General features: G+C 44.4%; 1 protein-coding gene across 1 annotated transcript in view; it reads left to right on the top strand.

Moving 5' to 3' along the window:
• The window catches only part of LOC132891471 (E3 ubiquitin-protein ligase SH3RF3-like), a 378,551-nt gene that overhangs the window by 63,032 nt on the left and 295,032 nt on the right, over positions 1 to 20,487 (top strand). The window lies entirely within an intron of this gene.

The raw sequence follows: 20,487 nt of genomic DNA, 5'->3' as shown, positions 1-20,487 counted from the left end.
AGCATAGCGCCACCTACTGACATGGGAAAAACCAAAAAATTTATTCTTCAAAAATCTATATCTCATCTTCTATTTACTCAATTGTCATCAAACTTCATACGCAAACTCTTCATAGCTCACCTGACATATACGCCACACTTTGTGCACTTTCGCCACTGGGGGCGCTATTTTTGGGCAAAAAATCCAATCTTTCCTCAAACTTGGTCAAACTTCACGGCCACCCTCTTCCTGCCTCCCATGTCATTTATACCTCATTTTGGGAATTTTCGTCCATGGGGGGCGCTGTTTTTGGCCGACGCAATTGCTCCAAAACGGGTTTTTGGTTAATAATTCCATAATGCTTTTCCTTCACACCACTACCTTGTGATAGTACGTTGCTGTTGTAGACACTTATTTTTCCAACTCTTTATCGCTCATGTACAGCATAGCGCCACCTACTGACATGGGAAAAACCAAAAAATTTATTCTTCAAAAATCTATATCTCATCTTCTATTGACTCAATTGTCATCAAACTTCATACGCCAACTCTTCATAGCTCACCTGACATTTACGCCAAATTTTGTGCACTTTCGCCCCTGGGGGTGCTGATTATGGCAAAAATGATATTGCAACTTCTGATTTGTCAAACTTGGCAAGCAAACTCTTTTCAAGACCCTTATTGAGGCGCTTGCCATGGTCGACAACGCACGAAGTGCGAGACCCTATTGTTGCCATATGTCCAATTCTGTGCTTTGTCGCCATTGTGGGAGTAATGTCTCTTGCCGCAGATGCTGTGGAAGGTTTTTCGCAGGGACGCATGCCCCCGCCCCCCTTGGCCGCTGGCGCGAGGGCCCGTCGAGGCCGCTTGCGGCTTTAATTAGGGCCCGAGCCCTATGGGCGAAGGCCCTATTGTTCTTGTAAGAGTTCACTATTATTATTCTTCCGTCTTCTTCTTCTTCTTCTTCCGTCTTCTTCTTCTTCTTTATTTTTCTCCGCTGTTGGGACATTTTCGGGGCGCTTGCCATGGGCGAAAACGCACGAAATTTGGCGCCAGTTCCGAGAATTGCCACCGCTACTCAGAACCAAAAGCCCAAACTTGGCCGGGGCTCAGGGCCTCTATAGCGCCCCCTAAGTCGTTGTGATTTTGGTCTCCCGCATTAAGGTGCCTGGTTGCCATGTAGTTTGTAGTAGTGGCATGCCATTTGGTACGCATATGTATCTCACTAGGCCGGACAAAAATGTAATGCCAATGCATGAGCCACGCCCAACAGGAAGTGAGGTAATTTCACTTTTGTGTGAAATGCATGGCCACGAAGACGGCACAACTCCTCCTAGACCGTTCATAGGAATGTCACCAAAATTGATACACATCATCTACAGACATGGCTGACAAAAGTTACTAAATACGTTTCACGTAGGATAAACCGTTCAGAAGTTAGATGTCAATCAATTTTCGATGCAAAATTTTACATGCTTAAAAATTCATAACAAATCTTCTGATTGTTCAAAACTGCTCATACTTCACACGCAAATCACTCATTGGGCTTCTGACATGTTACCCAATTTCTGTGATATTTCGACACTGGGGGCGCTATTTTTGGGCAAAAATTCCAATCTTTCCTCAAATTTGGTCAAACTTCACGGCCACCCTCTTACTACCTCCCATGTCATGTATACCACATTTTGGAAATTTTCGTCCATGGGGGGCGCTGTTTTTGGCCGACGCAATTGCTCCAAAACGGGTTTTTGGTAAATAATTCCATAATGCTTTTCCTTCACACCACTACCTTGTGATAGTACGTTGCTGTTGTAGACACTTACTTTTCCAACTCACAATCGCTCATGTACAGCATAGCGCCACCTTCTGACATGGGAAAAACCAAAAAATTTATTCTTCAAAAATCTATATCTCATCTTCTATTTACTCCATTGTCATCAAACTTCATACTCAAACTCTTCATAGCTCACGTGACATGTACGCCAAATTTTGTGCACTTTTGCCCCTGGGGGTGCTGGTTATGGCAAAAATGATATTGCAGCTTCTGATCTGTCAAACTTGCCAAGCAAACTCTTTACAAGACCCTTATTGGGGCGCTTGCCGTGGTCGACAACGCACGAAATTTGGCTCCTTTTTCTTAGACTGCCACCGCTACTGAGAACCAGAAGCCCAGATCCAGGCGGGCCTCATGGCCTCTATAGCGCCCCCTAACTCGTTGTGATTTTGGCCTCCCGCATTAAGGTGCCTGGTTGCCATGTAGTTTGTAGTACTGGCATGCCATTTGGTAGGCATATGTATCTCACTAAGCCGGACAAAAATGTAATGCCAATGCATTAGCCACGCCCAACAGGAAGTGAGGTAATTTCACTTTTGTGCGAAATGCATGGCCACGAACACGGCGCACCTCCTCCTAGACCGTTCATAAGAATGTCACCAAAATTGATACACATGATCTACAGACATGGCTGACAAAAGTTTCTAAATAAGTTTCACATAGCATAAACCGTTCAGAAGTTATACGTCAATCAATTTTCACTGCAAAATTTTACATGCTTAAAAATTCATAACAAATCTTCTAATTGCTCAAAACTGCTCATACTTCACAAGCAAATCACTCATTGGGCTTCTGACATGTTACCCAATTTCTGTGATATTTCGCCACTGGGGGCGCTATTTATGGGCAAAAAATCCAATCTTTCCTCAAATTTGGTCAAACTTCTCGGCCACCCTCTTACTACCTCCCATTTCATGTATACCACATTTTGGGAATTTTCGTCCATGGGGGGCGCTGTTTTTGGCCGACGCAATTGCTCCAACACGGGTTTTTGGTAAATAATTCCAGAATGCTTTTCCTTCACACCACTACCTTGTGGTTATGTCTCTTGCCGAAGAAGCTGTGGAAGGTATTTCGCGGGGACGCATGCCCCCGCCCCCCTTGGCCGCTGGCGCGAGGGCCCGTCGAGGCCGCTTGCGGCTTTAATTATTCTTCTTCCGTCTTCTTTATTTTTCTCCGCTGTTGGGCCATTTTCGGGGCACTTGCCATGGGCGAAAACGCACGAAATTTGGCACCAGTTCCGAGAATTGCCACCGCTACTCAGAACCAAAAGCCCAAACTTGGCCGGGGCTCAGGGCCTCTATAGCGCCCCCTAAGTCGTTGTGATTTTGGCCTCCCGCATTAAGGTGCCTGGGTGCCATGTAGTTTGTAGTAGTGGCATGCCATTTGGTACGCTTATGTATCTCACTAATCCGGTCAAAAATGTAATGCCAATGCATTAGCCACGCCCAACAGGAAGTGAGGTCATTTCACTTTTGTGCGAAATGCATGGCCACGAAGACGGCGCAACTCCTCCTAGACCGTTCATAGGAATGTCACCAAAATTGATACACATCATCTACATACATGGCTGACAAAAGTTACTAAATACGTTTCACGTAGGATAAACCGTTCAGAAGTTATCCGTCAATCAATTTTCGATGCAAAATTTTACATGCTTAAAAATTCATAACAAATCTTCTGATTGCTCAAAACTGCTCATACTTCACACGCAAATCAATCATTGGGCTTCTGACATGTTACCCAATTTCTGTGATTTTTCGCCACTGGGGGCGCTATTTTTGGGCAAAAAATCCAATCTTTCCTCAAATTTGGTCAAACTTCACGGCCACCCTCTTACTACCCCCCATGTCATGTGTACCACATTTTGGGAATTTTCGTCCATGGGGGGCGCTGTTTTTGGCCGACGCAATTGCTCCAAAACGGGTTTTTGGTAAATAATTCCATAATGCTTTCCCTTCACACCACTACCTTGTGATAGTACGTTGCTGTTGTAGACACTTATTTTTCCAACTCATAATCGCTCATGTACAGCATAGCGCCACCTACTGACATGGGAAAAACCAAAAAATTTATTCTTCAAAAATCTATATCTCATCTTCTATTTACTCAATTGTCATCAAACTTCATACGCAAACTCTTCATAGCTCACCTGACATATACGCCAAATTTTGTGCACTTTCGCCCCTGGGGGTGCTGGTTATGGCACAAATGATATTGCAGCTTCTGATTTGTCAAACTTGGCAAGCAAACTCTTTACAAGACCCTTATTGGGGCGCTTGCCATGGTCGACAACGCACGAAATTTGGCTCCTTTTTCTTAGTCTGCCACCGCTACTGAGAACCAGAAGCCCAGATCCAGGCGGGCCTCAAGGCCTCTATAGCGCCCCCTAAGTCGTTGTGATTTTGGCCTCCCGCATAAAGGTGCCTGGTTGCCATGTAGTTTGTAGTAGTGGCATGCCATTTGGTACGCATATGTATCTCACTAAGCCGGACAAAAATGTAATGCCAATGCATTAGCCACGCCCAACAGGAAGTGAGGTAATTTCACTTTTGTGCGAAATGCATGGCCACGAAGACGGCGCAACTCCTCCTAGGCCGTTCATAGGAATGTCACCAAAATTGATACACATCATCTACAGACATGGCTGACAAAAGTTACTAAATACGTTTCACGTAGGATAAACCGTTCAGAAGTTATACGTCAATCAATATTCAATGCAAAATTTTACATGCTTAAAAATTCATAACAAATCTTCTAATTGCTCAAAACTGCTCATACTTCACACGCAAATCACTCATTGGGCTTCTGACATGCTACCCAATTTCTGTGATATTTCGCCACTGGGGGCGCTATTTTTGGGCTAAAATTCCAATCTTTCCTCAAATTTGGTCAAACTCAACGGCTACCCTCTTACTACCTCCCATGTCATGTATACCACATTTTGGGAATTTTCGTCCATGGGGGGCGCTGTTTTTGGCCGACGCAATTGCTCCAAAACGGGTTTTTGGTAAATAATTCCATAATGCTTTTCCTTCACACCACTACCTTGTGATAGTACGTTGCTGTTGTAGACACTTATTTTTCCAACTCATAATCGCTCATGTACAGCATAGCGCCACCTACTGACATGGGAAAAACCAAAACATTTATTCTTCAAAAATCAGTATCTCATCTTCTATTTACTCAATCTTGATCAAACTTGATACGCACACTCTTAACAGGTCACCTGACATATCTCCCAAATTTTGTGACCTTTTGCCACTGGGGGCGCTGTTTTCAGGCAACAATTTATATCTCGGCTTCTGATTGGTCAAACTTGATCAAACTTGACACAACAACTCTTCATAGGTCCCTTGACATGTGTACCAAATTTGGTGAACTTTCACCACTGGGGGCGCTCATTGCGCTGTAGCAGTTGCAGGAGAGGTGTTTACAATCATGAGGCACCAGGAGTATGTTGTTTTGGTTGCCTTTAACACACATGACTTGTGGGGAATGGGTAGGCAGTCAGGAGCAAGTGTTGTAGCGTTACATACAGACTTATAGATGTCTACCAGAAGACAATCCTATGTAGCTATAGCTTGGTGACTGATGAGGTAAATACATTAATTTGGTTGGGAAGCCATGGCATAAAATGTTCTGTCCATGACAACATCTCAGCGCACCGTGTACTCTGTGTCCAATTCTGTGCTTTGTCGCCATTGTGGGAGTAATGTCTCTTGCCGAAGAAGCTGTGGAAGGTTTTTCGCAGGGACACATGCCCCCGCCCCGCTTGGCCGCTGGCGCGAGGGCCCGTCGAGGCCGCTTGCGGCTTTAATTTATTAGGGCCCGAGCCCTATAGGGCGAAGGCCCTATTGTTCTTGTAAGAGTTCACTATTATTATTCTTCTTTATTTTTCTCCGCTGTTGGGCCATTTTCGGGGCGCTTGCCATGGGCGAAAACGCGCGAAATTTGGCGCCACTTCCGAGAATTGCCACCGCTACTCAGAACCAAAAGCCCACACTTGGCCGGGGCTCAGGGCCTCTATAGCGCCCCCTAAGTCGCTGTGATTTTGGCATCCCGCATTAAGGTGCCTGGTTGCCATTTAGTTTGTAGTAGTGGCATGCCATTTGGTATGCATATGTATCTCACTAAGCCGGACAAAAATGTAATGCCAATGCATTAGCCACGCCCAACAGGAAGTGAGGTAATTTCACTTTTGTGTGAAATGCATGGCCACGAAGATGGCGCAACTCCTCCTAGACCGTTCATAGGAATGTCACCAAAATTGATACACATCATCTACAGACATGGCTGACAAAAGTTACTAAATACGTTTCACGTAGGATAAACCGTTCAGAAGTTATACGTCAATCAATTTTCACTTCAAAATTTTACATGCTAAAAAATTCATAACAAATCTTCTAATTGCTCAACACTGCTCATACTTCACACGCTAATCACTCATTGGGCTTCTGACATGTTACCCAATTTCTGTGATATTTTGCCACTGGGGGCGCTATTTTTGGGCAAAAAATCCAATCTTTCCTCAAATTTGGTCAAACTCCACGGCCAGCCTCTTACTACCTCCCATGTCATGTATACCACATTTTGGGAATTTTCGTCCATGGGGGGCGCTGTTTTTGGCCGACGCAATTTCTCCAAAACGGGTTTTTGGTCAATAATTCCATAATGCTTTTCCTTCACACCACTACCTTGTGATAGTGCGTTGCTGTTGTGGACCCTTATTTTTCCATCTCATAATCACTCATGTACAGCATAGCGCCACCTACTGACATGGGAAAAACCAAAAAATTTATTCTTCAAAAATCTATATCTCATCTTCTGTTTACTCAATTGTCATCAAACTTCATACACAAACTCTTCATAGCTCACCTGACATGTACACCAAATTTTGTGCACTTTCGCCCCTGGGGGTGCTGGTTATGGCAGAAATGATATTGCAGCTTCTGATTTGTCAAACTTGGCAAGCAAACTCTTTACAAGACCCTTTTTGGGGCGCTTGCCATGGTCGACATCGCACGAAATTTGGCTCCTTTTTCTTAGACTCCCACCGCTACTGAGAACCAGAAGCCCAGATCCAGGCGGGCCTCAGGGCCTCTTTAGCGCCCCCTAACTCATTGTGATTTTGGCCTCCCGCATTAAGGTGCCTGGTTGCCATGTAGTTTGTAGTAGTGGCATGCCATTTGGTACGCATATGTATCTCACTAAGCCGGACAAAAATGTAATGCCTATGCATTAGCCACGCCCAACAGGAAGTGAGGTAATTTCACTTTTGTGCGAAATGCATGGCCACGAAGACGGCGCAACTCCTCCTAGACCGTTCATAGGAATGTCACCAAAATTGATACACATCATCTACAGACACGGCTGACAAAAGTTCCTAAATACGTTTCACGTAGAATAAACCGTTCAGAAGTTATACGTCAATCAATTTTCAATGCAAAATTTTACATGCTTAAAAATTCATATCTTCAAATTGCTCAAAACTGCTCATACTTCACACGCAAATCACTCATTGGGCATCTGACATGTTACCCAATTTCTGTGATTTTTCGCCACTGGGGGCGCTATTTTTGGGCAAAAAATCCAATCTTTCCTCAAATTTGGTCAAACTTCACGGCCACCCTCTTACTACCTCCCATGTCATGGACACCACATTTTGGGAATTTTCGTCCATGGGGGGGCGCTGTTTTTGGCCAACGCAATTGCTCCGAAACAGGTTTTTGGTAAATAATTCCATAACGCTTCTCCTTCACACCACTACCTTGTGATAGTACGTTGCTGTTGTAGACACTTATTTTTCCAACTCATAATCGCTCATGTGCAGCATAGCGCCACCTACTGACATGGGAGAAACCAAAAAATTTATTCTTCAAAAATCAATATCTCATCTTCTATTTTCTCAATCTTGATCAAACTTGATACGCACACTCTTAACAGGTCACCTGACATATGTGCCAAATTTTGTGAACTTTTGCCACTGGGGGCGCTGTTTTCAGGCAACAATTTATATCTCGGCTTCTGATTGGTCAAACTTGATCAAACTTTACAAAACAACTCTTCATAGGTCCCTTGACATGTATACCAAATTTGGTGAACTTTCACCACTGGGGGCGCTCATTGCGCTGTAGCAGTTGCAGGAGAGGTGTTTACAATCATGAGGCACCAGGAGTATGTTGTTTTGGTTGCCTTAAACACACATGACTTGTGGACCACTGGGGGCGCTCATTGCGCTGTAGCAGTTCCAGGAGAGGTGTTTACAATCATGAGGCACCAGGAGTATGTTGTTTTGGTTGCCTTAAACACACATGACTTGTGGGGAATGGGTAGGCAGTCGGGAGCAAGTGTTGTAGCGTTACATACAGACTAATAGATGTCTAACAGAAGACAATCCTATGTAGCTATAGCTTGGTGACTGATGAGGTAAATACATTAATTTGGTTGGGAAGCCATGGCATAAAATGTTCTGTCCATGACAACATCTCAGCGCACCGTGTACTCTGTGTCCAATTCTGTGCTTTGTCACCATTGTGGGAGTAATGTCTCTTGCCAAAGAAGCTGTGGAAGGTATTTCGCGGGGACGCATGCCCCCGCCCCCCTTGGCCGCTGGCGCGAGGGCCCGTCGAGGCCGCTTGCGGCTTTAATTAGGGCCCGAGCCCTATAGGGCGAAGGCCCTATTGTTCTTGTAAGAGTTCACTATTATTATTCTTCCGTCTTCTTCTTCTTCTTCCGTCTTCTTCTTCTTCTTTATTTTTCTCCGCTGTTGGAACATTTTCGGGGCGCTTGCCATGGGCGAAAACGCACGAAATTTGGCGCCAGTTCCGAGAATTGCCACCGCTACTCAGAACCAAAAGCCCAAACTTGGCCGGGGCTCAGGGCCTCTATAGCGCCCCCTAAGTCGTTGTGATTTTGGTCTCCCGCATTAAGGTGCCTGGTTGCCATGTAGTTTGTAGTAGTGGCATGCCATTTGGTACGCATATGTATCTCACTAGGCCGGACAAAAATGTAATGCCAATGCATGAGCCACGCCCAACAGGAAGTGAGGTAATTTCACTTTTGTGCGAAATGCATGGCCACGAAGACGGCACAACTCCTCCTAGACCGTTCATAGGAATGTCACCAAAATTGATACACATCATCTACAGACATGGCTGACAAAAGTTACTAAATACGTTTCACGTAGGATAAACCGTTCAGAAGTTAGATGTCAATCAATTTTCGATGCAAAATTTTACATGCTTAAAAATTCATAACAAATCTTCTGATTGTTCAAAACTGCTCATACTTCACACGCAAATCACTCATTGGGCTTCTGACATGTTACCCAATTTCTGTGATATTTCGCCACTGGGGGCGCTATTTTTGGGCAAAAATTCCAATCTTTCCTCAAATTTGGTCAAACTTCACGGCCACCCTCTTACTACCTCCCATGTCATGTATACCACATTTTGGAAATTTTCGTCCATGGGGGGCGCTGTTTTTGGCCGACGCAATTGCTCCAAAACGGGTTTTTGGTAAATAATTCCATAATGCTTTTCCTTCACACCACTACCTTGTGATAGTACGTTGCTGTTGTAGACACTTACTTTTCCAACTCACAATCGCTCATGTACAGCATAGCGCCACCTTCTGACATGGGAAAAACCAAAAAATTTATTCTTCAAAAATCTATATCTCATCTTCTATTTACTCCATTGTCATCAAACTTCATACTCAAACTCTTCATAGCTCACGTGACATGTACGCCAAATTTTGTGCACTTTTGCCCCTGGGGGTGCTGGTTATGGCAAAAATGATATTGCAGCTTCTGATCTGTCAAACTTGCCAAGCAAACTCTTTACAAGACCCTTATTGGGGCGCTTGCCGTGGTCGACAACGCACGAAATTTGGCTCCTTTTTCTTAGACTGCCACCGCTACTGAGAACCAGAAGCCCAGATCCAGGCGGGCCTCATGGCCTCTATAGCGCCCCCTAACTCGTTGTGATTTTGGCCTCCCGCATTAAGGTGCCTGGTTGCCATGTAGTTTGTAGTACTGGCATGCCATTTGGTAGGCATATGTATCTCACTAAGCCGGACAAAAATGTAATGCCAATGCATTAGCCACGCCCAACAGGAAGTGAGGTAATTTCACTTTTGTGCGAAATGCATGGCCACGAACACGGCGCACCTCCTCCTAGACCGTTCATAAGAATGTCACCAAAATTGATACACATGATCTACAGACATGGCTGACAAAAGTTTCTAAATAAGTTTCACATAGCATAAACCGTTCAGAAGTTATACGTCAATCAATTTTCACTGCAAAATTTTACATGCTTAAAAATTCATAACAAATCTTCTAATTGCTCAAAACTGCTCATACTTCACAAGCAAATCACTCATTGGGCTTCTGACATGTTACCCAATTTCTGTGATATTTCGCCACTGGGGGCGCTATTTATGGGCAAAAAATCCAGTCTTTCCTCAAATTTGGTCAAACTTCTCGGCCACCCTCTTACTACCTCCCATTTCATGTATACCACATTTTGGGAATTTTCGTCCATGGGGGGCGCTGTTTTTGGCCGACGCAATTGCTCCAACACGGGTTTTTGGTAAATAATTCCAGAATGCTTTTCCTTCACACCACTACCTTGTGGTTATGTCTCTTGCCGAAGAAGCTGTGGAAGGTATTTCGCGGGGACGCATGCCCCCGCCCCCCTTGGCCGCTGGCGCGAGGGCCCGTCGAGGCCGCTTGCGGCTTTAATTATTCTTCTTCCGTCTTCTTCTTTATTTTTCTCCGCTGTTGGGCCATTTTCGGGGCACTTGCCATGGGCGAAAACGCACGAAATTTGGCACCAGTTCCGAGAATTGCCACCGCTACTCAGAACCAAAAGCCCAAACTTGGCCGGGGCTCAGGGCCTCTATAGCGCCCCCTAAGTCGTTGTGATTTTGGCCTCCCGCATTAAGGTGCCTGGGTGCCATGTAGTTTGTAGTAGTGGCATGCCATTTGGTACGCTTATGTATCTCACTAATCCGGTCAAAAATGTAATGCCAATGCATTAGCCACGCCCAACAGGAAGTGAGGTCATTTCACTTTTGTGCGAAATGCATGGCCACGAAGACGGCGCAACTCCTCCTAGACCGTTCATAGGAATGTCACCAAAATTGATACACATCATCTACATACATGGCTGACAAAAGTTACTAAATACGTTTCACGTAGGATAAACCGTTCAGAAGTTATCCGTCAATCAATTTTCGATGCAAAATTTTACATGCTTAAAAATTCATAACAAATCTTCTGATTGCTCAAAACTGCTCATACTTCACACGCAAATCAATCATTGGGCTTCTGACATGTTACCCAATTTCTGTGATTTTTCGCCACTGGGGGCGCTATTTTTGGGCAAAAAATCCAATCTTTCCTCAAATTTGGTCAAACTTCACGGCCACCCTCTTACTACCCCCCATGTCATGTGTACCACATTTTGGGAATTTTCGTCCATGGGGGGCGCTGTTTTTGGCCGACGCAATTGCTCCAAAACGGGTTTTTGGTAAATAATTCCATAATGCTTTCCCTTCACACCACTACCTTGTGATAGTACGTTGCTGTTGTAGACACTTATTTTTCCAACTCATAATCGCTCATGTACAGCATAGCGCCACCTACTGACATGGGAAAAACCAAAAAATTTATTCTTCAAAAATCTATATCTCATCTTCTATTTACTCAATTGTCATCAAACTTCATACGCAAACTCTTCATAGCTCACCTGACATATACGCCAAATTTTGTGCACTTTCGCCCCTGGGGGTGCTGGTTATGGCACAAATGATATTGCAGCTTCTGATTTGTCAAACTTGGCAAGCAAACTCTTTACAAGACCCTTATTGGGGCGCTTGCCATGGTCGACAACGCACGAAATTTGGCTCCTTTTTCTTAGTCTGCCACCGCTACTGAGAACCAGAAGCCCAGATCCAGGCGGGCCTCAAGGCCTCTATAGCGCCCCCTAAGTCGTTGTGATTTTGGCCTCCCGCATAAAGGTGCCTGGTTGCCATGTAGTTTGTAGTAGTGGCATGCCATTTGGTACGCATATGTATCTCACTAAGCCGGACAAAAATGTAATGCCAATGCATTAGCCACGCCCAACAGGAAGTGAGGTAATTTCACTTTTGTGCGAAATGCATGGCCACGAAGACGGCGCAACTCCTCCTAGGCCGTTCATAGGAATGTCACCAAAATTGATACACATCATCTACAGACATGGCTGACAAAAGTTACTAAATACGTTTCACGTAGGATAAACCGTTCAGAAGTTATACGTCAATCAATATTCAATGCAAAATTTTACATGCTTAAAAATTCATAACAAATCTTCTAATTGCTCAAAACTGCTCATACTTCACACGCAAATCACTCATTGGGCTTCTGACATGCTACCCAATTTCTGTGATATTTCGCCACTGGGGGCGCTATTTTTGGGCTAAAATTCCAATCTTTCCTCAAATTTGGTCAAACTCAACGGCTACCCTCTTACTACCTCCCATGTCATGTATACCACATTTTGGGAATTTTCGTCCATGGGGGGCGCTGTTTTTGGCCGACGCAATTGCTCCAAAACGGGTTTTTGGTAAATAATTCCATAATGCTTTTCCTTCACACCACTACCTTGTGATAGTACGTTGCTGTTGTAGACACTTATTTTTCCAACTCATAATCGCTCATGTACAGCATAGCGCCACCTACTGACATGGGAAAAACCAAAACATTTATTCTTCAAAAATCAGTATCTCATCTTCTATTTACTCAATCTTGATCAAACTTGATACGCACACTCTTAACAGGTCACCTGACATATCTCCCAAATTTTGTGACCTTTTGCCACTGGGGGCGCTGTTTTCAGGCAACAATTTATATCTCGGCTTCTGATTGGTCAAACTTGATCAAACTTGACACAACAACTCTTCATAGGTCCCTTGACATGTGTACCAAATTTGGTGAACTTTCACCACTGGGGGCGCTCATTGCGCTGTAGCAGTTGCAGGAGAGGTGTTTACAATCATGAGGCACCAGGAGTATGTTGTTTTGGTTGCCTTTAACACACATGACTTGTGGGGAATGGGTAGGCAGTCAGGAGCAAGTGTTGTAGCGTTACATACAGACTTATAGATGTCTACCAGAAGACAATCCTATGTAGCTATAGCTTGGTGACTGATGAGGTAAATACATTAATTTGGTTGGGAAGCCATGGCATAAAATGTTCTGTCCATGACAACATCTCAGCGCACCGTGTACTCTGTGTCCAATTCTGTGCTTTGTCGCCATTGTGGGAGTAATGTCTCTTGCCGAAGAAGCTGTGGAAGGTTTTTCGCAGGGACACATGCCCCCGCCCCGCTTGGCCGCTGGCGCGAGGGCCCGTCGAGGCCGCTTGCGGCTTTAATTTATTAGGGCCCGAGCCCTATAGGGCGAAGGCCCTATTGTTCTTGTAAGAGTTCACTATTATTATTCTTCTTTATTTTTCTCCGCTGTTGGGCCATTTTCGGGGCGCTTGCCATGGGCGAAAACGCGCGAAATTTGGCGCCACTTCCGAGAATTGCCACCGCTACTCAGAACCAAAAGCCCACACTTGGCCGGGGCTCAGGGCCTCTATAGCGCCCCCTAAGTCGCTGTGATTTTGGCATCCCGCATTAAGGTGCCTGGTTGCCATTTAGTTTGTAGTAGTGGCATGCCATTTGGTATGCATATGTATCTCACTAAGCCGGACAAAAATGTAATGCCAATGCATTAGCCACGCCCAACAGGAAGTGAGGTAATTTCACTTTTGTGTGAAATGCATGGCCACGAAGATGGCGCAACTCCTCCTAGACCGTTCATAGGAATGTCACCAAAATTGATACACATCATCTACAGACATGGCTGACAAAAGTTACTAAATACGTTTCACGTAGGATAAACCGTTCAGAAGTTATACGTCAATCAATTTTCACTTCAAAATTTTACATGCTAAAAAATTCATAACAAATCTTCTAATTGCTCAACACTGCTCATACTTCACACGCTAATCACTCATTGGGCTTCTGACATGTTACCCAATTTCTGTGATATTTTGCCACTGGGGGCGCTATTTTTGGGCAAAAAATCCAATCTTTCCTCAAATTTGGTCAAACTCCACGGCCAGCCTCTTACTACCTCCCATGTCATGTATACCACATTTTGGGAATTTTCGTCCATGGGGGGCGCTGTTTTTGGCCGACGCAATTTCTCCAAAACGGGTTTTTGGTCAATAATTCCATAATGCTTTTCCTTCACACCACTACCTTGTGATAGTGCGTTGCTGTTGTGGACCCTTATTTTTCCATCTCATAATCACTCATGTACAGCATAGCGCCACCTACTGACATGGGAAAAACCAAAAAATTTATTCTTCAAAAATCTATATCTCATCTTCTGTTTACTCAATTGTCATCAAACTTCATACACAAACTCTTCATAGCTCACCTGACATGTACACCAAATTTTGTGCACTTTCGCCCCTGGGGGTGCTGGTTATGGCAGAAATGATATTGCAGCTTCTGATTTGTCAAACTTGGCAAGCAAACTCTTTACAAGACCCTTTTTGGGGCGCTTGCCATGGTCGACATCGCACGAAATTTGGCTCCTTTTTCTTAGACTCCCACCGCTACTGAGAACCAGAAGCCCAGATCCAGGCGGGCCTCAGGGCCTCTTTAGCGCCCCCTAACTCATTGTGATTTTGGCCTCCCGCATTAAGGTGCCTGGTTGCCATGTAGTTTGTAGTAGTGGCATGCCATTTGGTACGCATATGTATCTCACTAAGCCGGACAAAAATGTAATGCCTATGCATTAGCCACGCCCAACAGGAAGTGAGGTAATTTCACTTTTGTGCGAAATGCATGGCCACGAAGACGGCGCAACTCCTCCTAGACCGTTCATAGGAATGTCACCAAAATTGATACACATCATCTACAGACACGGCTGACAAAAGTTCCTAAATACGTTTCACGTAGAATAAACCGTTCAGAAGTTATACGTCAATCAATTTTCAATGCAAAATTTTACATGCTTAAAAATTCATAACATATCTTCAAATTGCTCAAAACTGCTCATACTTCACACGCAAATCACTCATTGGGCATCTGACATGTTACCCAATTTCTGTGATTTTTCGCCACTGGGGGCGCTATTTTTGGGCAAAAAATCCAATCTTTCCTCAAATTTGGTCAAACTTCACGGCCACCCTCTTACTACCTCCCATGTCATGGACACCACATTTTGGGAATTTTCGTCCATGGGGGGGCGCTGTTTTTGGCCAACGCAATTGCTCCGAAACAGGTTTTTGGTAAATAATTCCATAACGCTTCTCCTTCACACCACTACCTTGTGATAGTACGTTGCTGTTGTAGACACTTATTTTTCCAACTCATAATCGCTCATGTGCAGCATAGCGCCACCTACTGACATGGGAGAAACCAAAAAATTTATTCTTCAAAAATCAATATCTCATCTTCTATTTTCTCAATCTTGATCAAACTTGATACGCACACTCTTAACAGGTCACCTGACATATGTGCCAAATTTTGTGAACTTTTGCCACTGGGGGCGCTGTTTTCAGGCAACAATTTATATCTCGGCTTCTGATTGGTCAAACTTGATCAAACTTTACAAAACAACTCTTCATAGGTCCCTTGACATGTATACCAAATTTGGTGAACTTTCACCACTGGGGGCGCTCATTGCGCTGTAGCAGTTGCAGGAGAGGTGTTTACAATCATGAGGCACCAGGAGTATGTTGTTTTGGTTGCCTTAAACACACATGACTTGTGGACCACTGGGGGCGCTCATTGCGCTGTAGCAGTTCCAGGAGAGGTGTTTACAATCATGAGGCACCAGGAGTATGTTGTTTTGGTTGCCTTAAACACACATGACTTGTGGGGAATGGGTAGGCAGTCGGGAGCAAGTGTTGTAGCGTTACATACAGACTAATAGATGTCTAACAGAAGACAATCCTATGTAGCTATAGCTTGGTGACTGATGAGGTAAATACATTAATTTGGTTGGGAAGCCATGGCATAAAATGTTCTGTCCATGACAACATCTCAGCGCACCGTGTACTCTGTGTCCAATTCTGTGCTTTGTCACCATTGTGGGAGTAATGTCTCTTGCCAAAGAAGCTGTGGAAGGTATTTCGCGGGGACGCATGCCCCCGCCCCCCTTGGCCGCTGGCGCGAGGGCCCGTCGAGGCCGCTTGCGGCTTTAATTAGGGCCCGAGCCCTATAGGGCGAAGGCCCTATTGTTCTTGTAAGAGTTCACTATTATTATTCTTCCGTCTTCTTCTTCTTCTTCTTCTTCTTTATTTTTCTCCGCTGTTGGGCCATTTTCGGGGCGCTTGCCATGGGCGAAAACGCACGAAATTTGGCACCAGTTCCGAGAATTGCCACCGCTACTCAGAACCAGAAGCCCAAACTTGGCCGGGGCTCAGGGCCTCTATAGCGCCCCCTAAGTCGTTGTGATTTTGGCCTCCCGCATTAAGGTGCCTGGGTGCCATGTAGTTTGTAGTAGTGGCATGCCATTTGGTACGCATATGTATCTCACTAAGCCGGACAAAAATGTCATGCCAATGCATTAGCCACGCCCAACAGGAAGTGAGGTAATTTCACTTTTGTGCGAAATGCATGGCCACGAAGACGGCGCAACTCCTCCTAGACCGTTCATAGGAATGTCACCAAAATTGATACACATCATCTACAGACATGGCTGACAAAAGTTACTAAATACGTTTCACGTAGGATAAACCGTTCAGAAGTTATACGTCAATCAATTTTCGATGCAAAATTTTACATGCTTAAAAATTCATAACAAATCTTCTGATTGCTCAAAACTGCTCATACTTCACACGCAAATCACTCATTGGGCTTCTGACATGTTACCCAATTTCTGTGATATTTCGCCACTGGGGGCGCTATTTTTGGGCAAAAATTCCAATCTTTCCTCAAATTTGGTCAAACTTCACGGCCACCCTCTTACTACCTCCCATTTCATGTATACCACGTTTTGGAAATTTTCGTTCATGGGGGGCGCTGTTTTTGGCCGACGCAATTGCTCCAAAACGGGTTTTTGGTAAATAATTCCATAATGCTTTTCCTTCACACCACTACCTTGTGATAGTACGTTGCTGTTGTAGACACTTATTTTTCCAACTCATAATCGCTCATGTACAGCATAGCGCCACCTACTGACATGGGAAAAACCAAAAAATTTATTCTTCAAAAATCTATATCTCATCTTCTATTTACTCAATTGTCATCAAACTTCATAAGCAAACTCTTCATAGGTCACCTGACGTCTACGCCTAATTTTGTGCACTTTCGCCCCTGGGGGTGCTGGTTATGGCAAAAATGATATTGCAGCTTCTGATTTGTCAAACTTGCCAAGCAAACTCTTTACAAGACCCTTATTGGGGCGCTTGCCATGGTCGACAACGCACGAAATTTGGCTCCTTTTTCTTAGACTGCCACCGTTACTGAGAACCAGAAGCCCAGATCCAGGCGGGCCTCAGGGCCTCTATAGCGCCCCCTAACTCGTTGTGATTTTGGCCTCCCGCATTAAGGTGCCTGGTTGCCATGTAGTTTGTAGTTGTGGCATGCCATTTGGTACGCATATGTATCTCACTAAGCCGGACAAAAATGTAATGCCAATGCATTAGCCACGCCCAACAGGAAGTGAGGTAATTTCACTTTTGTGCGAAATGCATGGCCACAAAGACGGCGCAACTCCTCCTAGACCGTTCATAGGAATGTCACCAAAATTGATAAACATCATCTACAGACATGGCTGACAAAAGTTACTAAATAGGTTTCACGTAGCATTAACCGTTCAGAAGTTATACGTCAATCAATTTTCAATGCAACATTTTACATGCTTAAAAATTCATCACAAATCTTCTACTTGTTCACAACTGCTCATACTTCACAAGCAGATCACTCATTGGGCTTCTGACATGTTACCCACTTTCTGTGATATTTCGCCACTGGGGGCGCTATTTTTGGGCAAAAATTCCAATCTTTCCTCAAATTTGGTCAAACTTCACGGCCACCCTCTTACTACCTCCCATGTCATGTATACCACATTTTGGGAATTTTCGTCCATGGGGGGCGCTGTTTTTGGCCGACGCAATTGCTCCAAAACGGGTTTTTGGTAAATAATTCCATAATGCTTTTCCTTCACACCACTACCTTGTGATAGTGCATTGATGTTGTAGACACTTATTTTTCCAACTCATAATCGCTCATGTACAGCATAGCGCCACCTACTGACATGGGAAAAACCAAAAATTTTATTCTTCAAAAATCTATATCTCATCTTCTATTTACTCAATTGTCATCAAACTTCATCCGCAAACTCTTCATAGCTCACCTGACATATACGCCAAATTTTGTGCACTTTCGCCACTGGGGGCGCTATTTTTGGGCAAAAAATCCAATCTTTCCTCAAATTTGGTCAAACTTCACGGCCACCCTCTTACTACCTCCCATGTCATGTATACCACATTTTGGAAATTTTCGTCCATGGGGGGCGCTATTTTTGGCCGACACATTTGCTCCAAAACGGGTTTTTGGTAAATAATTCCATAATGCTTTTCCTTCACAACACTACCTTGTGATAGTACGTTGCTGTTGTAGACACTTATTTTTCCAACTCATAATCGCTCATGTACAGCATAGCGCCACCTTCTGACATGGGAAAAACCAAAAACTTTATTCTTCAAAAATCTATATCTCCTCTTCTATTTACTCAATTGTCATCAAACTTCATACGCAAACTCTTCATAGCTCACCTGACATGTATGCCAAATGTTGTGCACTTTCGCCCCTGGGGGTGCTGGTTATGGCAAAAATGATATTGCAGCTTCTGATTTGTCAAACTTGGCAAGCAAACTCTTTACAAGACCCTTATTGGGGCGCTTGCCATGGTCGACAACGCACGAAATTTGGCTCCTTTTTCTTAGACTGCCACCGCTACTGAGAACCAGAAGCCCAGATCCAGGCGGGCCTCAGGGCCTCTATAGCGCCCCCCGAGCACCGTACAGTGCGAGACCCTATTGCTGCCATGTGTCCATTTCTGTGCTTTGTCGCCATTGTGGGAGTAATGTCTCTTGCCGAAGAAGCTGTGGAAGGTATTTCGCGGGGACGCATGCCCCCGCCCCCCTTGGCCGCTGGCGCGAGGGCCCGTCGAGGCCGCTTGCGGCTTTAATTCTTCTTCTTCCGTCTTCTTCTTCTTCTTTATTTTTCTCCGCTGTTGGGCCATTTTCGGGGCGCTTGCCATGGGCGAAAACGCACGAAATTTGGCACCAGTTCCGAGAATTGCCACCGCTACTCAGAACCAGAAGCCCAAACTTGGCCGGGGCTCAGGGCCTCTATTGCGCCCCCTAAGTCGTTGTGATTTTGGCCTCCCGCATTAAGGTGCCTGGGTGCCATGTAGTTTGTAGTAGTGGCATGCCATTTGGTACGCATATGTATCTCACTAAGCCGGACAAAAATGTAATGCCAATGCATTAGCCACGCCCAACAGGAAGTGAGGTAATTTCACTTTTGTGCGAAATGCATGGCCACGAAGACGGCGCAACTCCTCCTAGACCGTTCATAGGAATGTCACCAGAATTGATACACATCATCTACAGACATGGCTGACAAAAGTTACTAAATACGTTTCGCGTAGGATAAACCGTTCAGAAGTTATACGTCAATCAATTTTCGATGCAAAATTTTACATGCTTAAAAATTCATAACAAATCTTCTGATTGCTCAAAACTGCTCATACTTCACACGCAAATCACACATTGGGCTTCTGACGTTCCCCAATTGCTGTGATATTTCGCCACTGGGGGCGCTATTTTTGGGCAAAAATTACAATCTTTCCTCAAATTTGGTCAAACTTCACGGCCACCCTCTTACTACCTCCCATGTCATGAATACCACATTTTGGGAATTTTCGTCCATGGGGGGCGCTGTTTTTGCCGACGCAATTGCTCCAAAACGGGTTTTTGGTAAATAATTCCATAATGCTTTTCCTTCACACCACTACCTGGTGATACTACGTTGCTGTTGAAGACACTTATTTTTCCAACTCATAATCGCTCATGTACAGCATAGCGCCACCTACTGACATGGGAAAAACCAAAAAATTTATTCTTCAAAAATCTATATCTCATCTTCTACTTACTCAATTGTCATCAAACTTCATACGCTAACTCTTCATAGCTCACCTGACATATATGCCAAATTTTGTGCACTTTCGCCACTGGGGGCGCTATTTTTGGGCAAAAAATCCAATCTTTCCTCAAATTTGGTCAAACTTCACGGCCACCCTCTTACTACCTCCCATGTCATGTATACCACATTTTGGGAATTTTCGTCCATGGGGGGCGCTGTTTTTGGCCGACGCAATTGCTCCAAAACGGGTTTTTGGTAAATAATTCCATTATGCTTTTCCTTCACAGCACTACCTTGTGATAGTACGTTGCTGTTGTAGACACTTATTTTTCCAACTCATAATCGCTCATGTACAGCATAGCGCCACCTACTGACATGGGAAGAACCAAAAAATTTATTCTTCAAAAATCTATATCTCATCTTCTACTTACTCAATTGTCATCAAACTTCATACGCATACTC

This window comes from Neoarius graeffei, chromosome 9 (assembly GCF_027579695.1).
Source record: "Neoarius graeffei isolate fNeoGra1 chromosome 9, fNeoGra1.pri, whole genome shotgun sequence".
Taxonomy (NCBI): domain Eukaryota; kingdom Metazoa; phylum Chordata; class Actinopteri; order Siluriformes; family Ariidae; genus Neoarius; species Neoarius graeffei.
Note: the sequence above shows the minus strand (reverse complement) of the source record. Positions and strands in the feature narration are given on the sequence as shown.